The following is a 7,716-nucleotide window of genomic DNA, read 5'->3' as shown; positions in this document are numbered from 1 at the left end:
TTTTTTGTCCCCGTCCCATTCGCTCTTCCCGCTTGCGCCATGTACGCGCGCGCACGTATACACCCGTATAGAAGTACTTCCGCTGTCGACGTGCTGTTCTGCTTGTGACGTTTTCCTTCCGCGCTCCTCGAGCCTGGGGCGATAAGTTTCCGGAGAAATCCTGCGCGCGTGTGCGTGTTGCAAGCCCGTATCGCGTTGCCTGGATTGACTCACGGTCGGGCTCTTCTCCCTCTCCCCGTCGAACGACGCTTAAAAACAGATAATGTGATTGAGGGAGCTCTTCTTGTGTGAGTCACCGGCGTGAGTCGTCGCGACGATTGCATAAGCATTGCTCATTGAGCGACATCGCTTTTGTATATGTCACAATTACCTTCGCCTCTGCTCCAGAGGATAGCTTTCTTTTTGAGAAGAGGCAAGTAAATTTCGACAACTTGTCTGCATGTATAGGTGGACAGATAGAACTCACTTGCGCTTCCTATATGTTCTAGAACTTTAGAACAGCTTTGACTAGGTTTCAGCCGCACTCAGACTCGCTAAAAACCCGAACCTGTCGAGCTCACTCGGACTCGCAGTCATCACATTCAGATTCAGCTGGCCTTACTGCAGTCTCACTCGAGCTCATAACTATCACGTACCAGACACAGCTAGGCTCATTCGTAAACAAACTTACCAGAAATGGGAACTACCCAGCTGCGTTCGGCCTCCCTCATCAAAAATAACGCGTTGTCTGCCTCTCTCGAACTAGCCTAATTCAGACCCATCTACGCGCATTCACATTTAGACTCGCCAGAAAGGATATCCAACTAGCTTTATTCGGTCTCGCTCACCAAAATCACACGCTGCTTGACCTACTCGAACACACAAAAATCAGACGCAACTGGCTAACTCCCACTCAACTATGTATTGAAGGGAATCACGGTCCCTGACCAAGTCTGATGAATAATCTGACGTTTCGGTTTCCTCGGAACCTGTACGCGGTTACGAAACGTCAGATTATTCATCAGACTTGGTCAGCGACCGTGATTCCCTTCATTTCCATGCCTGACCAGACAAACTTTCGTCGAACCCTTGATTATGTCAACTATGTATTGTTTGCTTATGTATTGTTTGAAAACAATACATAGGTGAGATTGGACAACAAATTCATACAGGACACAACGGCCACCGCGCAGATACAGAACACATTTTACCTAAAGCAGTAGCGAGCCACTTCAATGAACATGGTCATATATTTTACAAAGCAAGACTCTATATACTACAAACACATTTCCATTCACCTCGCGAGAAGAAGCATACGGAGTCATACCTCAAACACAAGTTTAAATGCCTACACCCGACGGGAATTAATTTGGCTCGTGGCAACTTAGAATCCTTAAAAGCTGTAACTTAAATCTGAAATTCCCATATCATCAACCAAGGCACAAAACAAATTGTGCCACCAGTTATCCTTAATTATAAACTTCACATATTCCTCCATTTTTAATGTTTCCCTGCCTACTATTCAATTTAATGTACTCTTTCATGTTTTTACGCATATACCAACTGTACGGCCCCATTTCCCATATACACTTGCCCCCGGCCGCTTTTACTCATGTCCCCCTCCAATTTGTTATGCCGGTTTCGGTCCCCCTTTTTTGTCTGTTCTTTATATTATTTTTTGAAACATCCTCACCAACACATTCCAAAGTCCCAGACGCCAGGATACCCTTTTCGGTGCCTCAGCTACACAGGGTGTCGCCACTTCTGTATACCGCCATGACGACGCCTACTTTGAGCAACAGGGGCTAACGTCCCCTGAAAGACCAAGCCGCTGCCTTCCAGCTATCCCACGCATTGCACCCAAGACTCCTTGTCACCATCTTAACTCCTTCAAAATTACCCGACGCATTGTAGCTACGCTACTCAAGTAGTTCTTTCAACTGATGTCTTTTTGGGCCTTTTTTGTTACTCGCGCTCTGACCGGCTGACCGGGTCTTCTAAAGCCACAAATACATGCCCCCAACGACACCCCCAAATGCTCCGTAACCTCTCGCTCCCCCAACACCCTCCCATGCCCTTCCTTTTCTTGTTATTTTTTCCCTCTTGGTCTCTTTTCTTTTCTTTTCTCTTTTCTTTTTTTCCTTCCGGCCTTCCCACTCTCCCGCTATTTTCCGCTCGTTTAAGAACCACGCTTACAGACGTCAGGCGACAGCGCTCATTTTCTTTGCAGTCTCTCCCTTTACAACCAGCCGCCACCGACAAGAACCGCACGTGACGTCACTTAATCTACTAATCCGTCAAAACTGACATGCCAAGGATGATATAGCCACCTTTGACGACGATATGTCGTCCTATCGAAACGTTGTCCAGCCTTTCTGAGGCACCTTATCCCTGTTTATAATCTTTATACCACAGTGCTATTCCATCTGGCCGCCCCATTCTGGATTTTGGATTGCCAGTGAAAAGTGTGCCGTGCAGCTCTTTGCTGAATAGAAAAAGTTACAGAGGCACTTAAGTCTCTTTACGTGCTTTGAATGCAAAAGCGGTATGACTCTTCCGAAGTGACTTTTCACTTCGTCATGTGCGCGAATAGAGCAAAGCCAATTCTGAGAGTGGTATACCCAAATTTTTAGGGTGGACCAAGTCAATGTTGGGAGTAGGCCAGCTTAGTTTTGAACATGGGTCAACTCAATTTGCGAATGTGCAAAGTCAGTTTTGGGAGTGGGCCAGGTCGGTCTTGAACGTGGGTTAACTCATTTATCGAATTGGGCAAAGTGAATTTTGGGGATGGGTCAAGTGAAATTTGGTAGTGGGCCAGTTCTGTTTTGAACGTGGGTACACTCAAATTTCGAATTGGGCAAAGTCATTTTCGGGTGGATCACTCAAATTTTGGGGGTGGACAAAGTCAATATTGGGAGGGGTCCAGGTCGGTTCTGAACGTGGGTCAACTCAATTTTCCAATTGGGCAGTCAATTTTGAGGGTGGGCTAAGTCAGTTTTGGGATAGTGCCAGGTTGGTTTTGAATGTGGGTCAACTCATTTTTCGAATTGGACTAGTCTATTTTGGGTGTGGACCAGGTCAGTTTTGAATGGTGGGTCAACTCATTTTTCGAATTGGGCGAAGTCAATTTTGGGGGTGGGTCAAGTCAACTTTAGGTGCAGGCCAGGTGAGCTTTGAACGTGGATCAACCTAATTTTCGAATGGCGCAAAGTTAATTTTAGGGGTGGGCTAAGCAGTTTTGAACGTGGGTCAACTCATTTTTATAATTGGGCAAAATCAGTTTTTTGGGTGAGGGCCACGGCGTCCGTCCGACGCCGTGGCTGTTCACCGTGGGATATTACAGTGCAAGCCGCAGCAGGTCCAGTGCCGGGAGCGTGACGTCATCACTTGGTCACGTGGGTTTTGGTACCATCGGATGGTAACGCCAGACCTGAGATTTTCCGTTTCACGGGGCATATGATGCTTTTGCATTAAAGATTATACTTTTTCTCATGGCGAAGTCGTCCTAGCGGCTGGAACGACGACCCTCGAAGTGCCGTTGCTTGCCTTGGGATTCGAGACGACACTTCCCAAAGGGAATTCCTGGAATTAGAACGTTAGGAATTGCTCGTCTGGAGAATTAAGGTTATTTTGGGGCCTAGGAATGTATAAATCAAGCCGCAACCTTCTTCCGCCCGCTGTCGTCTTTGGCCTACAGCACGAAATCAAAAAATATAATTTGCTAAGCATCGTCTCCTCCCAATCGAGACCCTGAACTACGTAAGCCTGAGGACCGTTTCTCGTGGTTCACATACCACGTCGTAACAGCTCTCGGAGACTTGGCCGTCGTACCTTCCCGTTCCTATAGGCCAATAAGAGTGGGTCATGCACAAAAACGACGACCTCGCATATCCGAACCACGGTGATGATGCTTTCGAAATGGTGACATCATGAGACCCGAAGCCAGCTCTGCGAACAAATCTAAACTGTTTTTGCTAAATCCTAACAAGGCACCGCACCTTTGTGACTGCGCCTTCAGGGTCTCTCTGCCTTCTACGAATTGTCCTCAACTATGGCTTTGTGCATCTGGAGAACCACTTCTACCTCAACAGAACCTCCAGCAGACAAACATGCCACTTCATCGCGCGGAATGTTTTTTCTCACATTATCTTGGAAAGTCTACTGATGGCATTGAGGGGCTCTACAAAACACCGCAATCTCAAGGACAGTGTGTTAAGCCACTTCGGCGGTCCCATTTTCCGTGGTTCAGAAATGCCGAAATAATCCACTGGAGTCTCTACAGAACCACCACCGGAGCGAAAGGAGGAGGAAGGGAAGCGTTGTTGCTACGCAGCAGTTTGACCTAGTCTGCCAAAAGCGGTGGCAATTGTTCCGCCCAAGCGCGACTTTTGTGCGGTAGGATCTGGAGTGCGTCGTATTACCTCTGGTAACACAGTCATCTGCAATAGCTGGGATCTTGTCGCAAAATTAGAATACGGAACTTTGAGCTTAATTTTCTTTTTAATAATCAACAATTACCGCGAAATTATTGAAAAGACGGCTTTGAATGAATAATTTTGGAAAATTAAGAAATTAGATAGTAAAATAAGAATTTTAGAAGAGCAATCGGCCTTGCAGCATGAGTGGTGGCATCATGTTGAAAAATCCATTTCGATTTATGCTTCAAGTGGCAGCTATCGTTCTGGGCCATGAACTTGCGTCGACGTGCTGCTTCCGAGAAGGGCCGCATTTCGAGCTGCTGCGCGTTTAGAGCGGCAAATCGATGCTGGTGGAGTGCTCCTGGACATCGATAGCTTGACTGATTCCTTCGTCACAGCACTGAATTCCAAGACGACATTGGTGACGTCATTCCACGTGACTGAGGGAGCCTGAAAAAAGGAGCCCTGGCATAGTGCTTCGACAGTGGGCTCTTTAGCCGCAGTGGCGGCATCATGCTGAAAAAATCCATTTCGATTTATGCTTCAGGTTGGTCTTTATCTTCCTGATAACTACTACCGTAGCGATGACCGGTAAAAGAAAAACCTTTTAATCTGCGGGGACATGCAGTCAAATCCAGGCCCTACGGAAAAGAAAAGGCGGCGTGGCGTGACTTGCTTGCAAGCCAAAGTAAAACCGTCTGCTAGTTACGTGATCACGGACTCCGAAACAAACATTGAGCGAAAACTACCTACTCTAACAGATCGAATTGATGATATAGAAAAACGACTATCAGCATTGACCGCGCTGACAAGCAGAGTAAAAGAAATTTATGCAACTAATGCGAATTTCACGAAACAGCTTACATCACATGAAAAAATGTATGATCTTGAAAACAGAGGACGAAGGAATAAGTTTATAATAAACGGTCTCACTGAGCGGCGCACCGATAGTACCGAAACGCTCCCAAAGACGGTAAGCGATGAAGTATTCCAACACATATGGGCCGTATTAGCAAAACGTATTGAAATAATTCAGACACTGTGTCAAAACACTGAAAATGAAGTGCGACCTGTTAAGTAAAATTTTTGGAACATCGCGAAAAAGTATCTGTTCTGAAGGCCGCACATAAATTGAAGAACAGTGACCTACCTGTATCTGAGGACTTTTCAAAGCGAGTTCTAAATATTAGAGGGCGATTGTGATAAACGTCAACTACGGAAAAAGCCAAAGGCGTGAAAGTCAAGCTTTCGTTCGACAAAATAATCATTGATGGAGTCACGTAGGTGTGGGATGGTACCATTGCGTCCCGTTGCCGCAGTAGGAACAAAAACATGGATTGACGACACAGGTCACCCCATTTCTCGCTGAATATCCTCAACATCAATTGCCAAAGAGTTGTAGATAAGGCTGTTGAATTGGAGGGACTTCTATTGTCACAGAATCCTTATATAGCTGTCCTAACGGAGACATGGTTAGCAGACTCAATCTATGAAAGCAAAGTCGTTCCACCTGGCTTCAGTGCGTATATAAAGGACTGCAGCTCAAAGACTGGCGGTGGGTGTATTCTGTTTAAGGAAACGATAAACCTTTAAAGATGCTTGATGTACATAAAGCTGAATGCATCTTTTGCAAGGTCAACCATGGTAACATTAGATATGCTTTAGCAACTATGTACAGGCCTCCCGGTTCATCCGTCGATATAATTGATGAATTCAAAAATTATATGGCAACAAATGTGAGGTCGGGTGATCGGATTATACTGGCAGGAGACTTTAATCTGCCAAATGGTTATTGGCCAACGATGCCGCACATTAGTCAGTGTGACGCTTCTGCAGAGGCAACGATAGGCATCGCTTTTCAGAACGACTTATCAGAGGCAGTTGAAAGATACACGAGAATCCAGGGCAGTTCCAAATCAATTCAGATCGTTTCTTTATTTAAGCAAATGTTACACATAAATGGTTTTGTGACGTGGTCCCAGTATTTTCGATCACTTTGTTGTTCTGTTAACACTGTGAAACGTGTCTGTTAATGAAAAACCGAAGGTGTCTACTTTTCGTAACTTTTGTAAAGCTGATGATGAATCAATACTTGATATGCTTTCTTTTCATTTTGATCATTTTGGCAATAGCACTGATAGTGTGACCGTTCTCGGGATCAAGTTTAAGGGTATTGTAAATGTATGCATCACACGTATTGTACCAACTATATTTAAGAAACCTAGATCTAAGAATCCTTGGTTATATAGGAAGACCTTGAAATCGAGAAGGCAAGTGAGAAGATTAAAAAACAAAGAGGAAGACTTGTTCTACGGATACCAGACATAAATAATTGCAGAATGAACATCTCAAATTAAAATGCAGCTGACTTCAGATAAACGACGCTACTCTGGTAAGTCATTATTCAATTTCATAACTACCTCACCAGAGAAGTTTTGGAGAACAATTTCCCCAAAGTCCAGCGAATGTGAAATCTTTGATGATAATGGTAAAGAGATATCAGTGATCCAGAGTCCACTGCGAGCTTTTTGGATGAGCGCTTTAAATCTGTTTGCACAAGAGAGAATGGTGTCTTGATAACACTCAGTGTCTATTTACCGCCTATGCCAGATGTTGTTATCTCAGAGAGTGGTATACTCAACATTTTGCAAAAATTGGCACGAAAGAATGGCCTGGGCCAGATGACATTCCTAATGCTTTTTTTTAAAAAAGAGAGGCAGAATGGGCTTATAAGTATCTGTGTGTTTTTTTTTTCGTAAATCGTTACGCGAGGGTGACTTGAAACACGATTGGGCTACTGCCACATGTTAAACCAATACATAAAAAAGGAAACAAAAACCTCGTTGCCGAACTATTGACCAATTTCATTTACTTCGACCTATTGCAAAAGAATAGAACATAGAATACACAATCATATCCTAAAATATCTTGATGAACCTGACTTCCTAACTAGGCATCAGCACGGATTCAGAAAAGGTTTTTCAACCTGTACACATCTCGTTGAAACCGTACATGATTTTGCGAAATCCATTAACCATGGCAGACAAATAGATGCTATTTTTTGGATTTCTCCGAAGTTTCGAATCAGACAAAGTACTTAACAATAAAATGTTGATGAGTTGGCTTTCTTCAAACCTAACTAAAGAAGAACAGTTTGTTTCTTTACTCGATTGTTGTTGAAAACATGTGAAGGTTAATTCTGGTATTCCTCAGGGCTCAGCACCAGTACTTTGTACTTTGTTGTCTCTTTTGTTTGTTAGTTATATCGTCTCACAAATTCCTGTTAAGGTCATGATTGTATTTTATACTCTCAAGTTGA

This window comes from Dermacentor variabilis, chromosome 2 (genome assembly GCF_050947875.1).
Source record: "Dermacentor variabilis isolate Ectoservices chromosome 2, ASM5094787v1, whole genome shotgun sequence".
Classification (NCBI taxonomy): Eukaryota; Metazoa; Arthropoda; class Arachnida; order Ixodida; family Ixodidae; genus Dermacentor; species Dermacentor variabilis.
This window is presented reverse-complemented; position numbering follows the sequence as displayed.